Here is a 1684-nt window from a genome sequence, read left to right as displayed (position 1 = left end):
GAATTATTCTTTCTTGAGAAAGGCACAAGTACATTCTTTCTGTATCCTTAAGGTAAAATGCACATTTATGGAGTTGTGAGACAAGATTCTCTGCATCCAATAAGGCAGTCTGTTTGACAACTTTCCTAATCATTAATCTCGGGAGTGCCATGCCTGTAACTAAACACACAAGCTTCACAGTCTGCCTAGAGTGGAAGTAACCATCGCGGACCGTGAATTCCTCTCCTTCTGATTCATCATCATCCAAGAGGTGAATCCAAAACGCTTTCCATTGCTGAGAGCTGGCGTGGAAATTCCCACCTTCTACATGCGAGTATCTGGTGCTAACGGTTTGGGATCAAAGTCGATTGAACAGAGCCAATTCGCTCCTGATGCAATGCACAAGTTGGCATTTTTCAGTGACTACTTCTTTTTGGAAGGTTTGGAGATGACTTTGATCCACTTGCTGAGAAACACACCGATGTCAACCCTCTTGCCATAGAATATCTTCACAGACAACATGAAGTGTTTGTGCTTGTCGGAATCAGATATGTACAACGTCTTGGCCATGCAATAGTTCTTCCCTTCCAAGTTCTGCTGCTGCATTTCTTGCTATTTCCTATTCCAATAAATGCTTATGGTTGAGATTCTTGTTCAGAACAACCATCACTCACAATTTTTTCTTTTTTTCCTTCCATCCACTACCCATAAGATATACGCGAGAAGGGCAGAAAAACCTTTTTTCATTCCTGAAAGGTCACCTTGGGGCCTGGGTGACATCTTGTGCTGACCGCACCTTCTAAAAGACATCCCAATCAACCTGGCATAAGACCACTGGACAATCAGAAGGAAACCCAGCCATCAACTACATCTTGCATGACTGAGCAGTTCCATCATTAGAAGCTAACAAAGGGCATCCAATCAACTTTCTCCATGAGATCTGACCATCAGTTAGACCTCCCTACCCCCAACCCCTACCTATAAAGCTTAACCTACAACTCTTCGTCACTGGTAACTTTGCTGCCTGACCCTGCCTTTTTCTGGCCTGAGACAGTAAATCTGCCCTGAGAGCCACTAACACTCTTTTGTTTCACTTCTCCCGATCTCCGCCTTTTTTACCTTACAATTTCCATATGACTTCTGTGCAAACTTTGCATGTAGAATAAGCACTGTTTGACCCCCTGGTTCTTTAAGATAATTTCGCATAGCTTCCCTAGTGAGTCATTTAGGTTGAGGCCGCTCACTGAATTTCCTTTTAATGCAGGCCATCGTACTTCAAGGACATATTAAGCTAAGCCACAGATTGGAACACTTCGATGCACCTCAAAATCCCTCAGCCAGTATATCTGTATCATTCTCCTTTCCTTGTGAGATCATAATGGCTCCGAAGAACTACAATGCTTCCATTTGAATGATAGTTTCATAATTTCAATAACCTGTCATAATAAGGTGCCATCTTCTACAAACTCTCGCCAAAACGCCAACCCTGGTGAGATTACCCCAGGCCCCCGCCGCAATCCCCAGTCCATTTCCTCTGCCCTTCCCTTTTGCCTCACTCTCTTCACCTTTCAGACACTGGGAAGACACAGACGCCTCACATGGCCCACAGAATGCTCGCTGCCTTCCCTGGAAACCTACACCTTTATCCAAATTTTTAAATGCAATAGAAAATACTATAAACTGGGATAGAAACATCTTAGTTCTC

The 1684-nt window shown here is 43.6% G+C and overlaps 1 pseudogene; it reads right to left on the bottom strand.

Annotated features, from left to right (window-relative positions):
• Window positions 1–7: 7 nt before the first annotated feature.
• LOC102872145 lies at window positions 8–1248 on the bottom strand (annotated as a pseudogene).
• Window positions 1249–1684: the final 436 nt, after the last annotated feature.

This window comes from Elephantulus edwardii, unplaced genomic scaffold, assembly GCF_000299155.1.
Source record: "Elephantulus edwardii isolate Elephantulus edwardi_28Jun2011 unplaced genomic scaffold, EleEdw1.0 scaffold00300, whole genome shotgun sequence".
Taxonomy (NCBI): Eukaryota; Metazoa; Chordata; class Mammalia; order Macroscelidea; family Macroscelididae; genus Elephantulus; species Elephantulus edwardii.
Note: the sequence above shows the minus strand (reverse complement) of the source record. Positions and strands in the feature narration are given on the sequence as shown.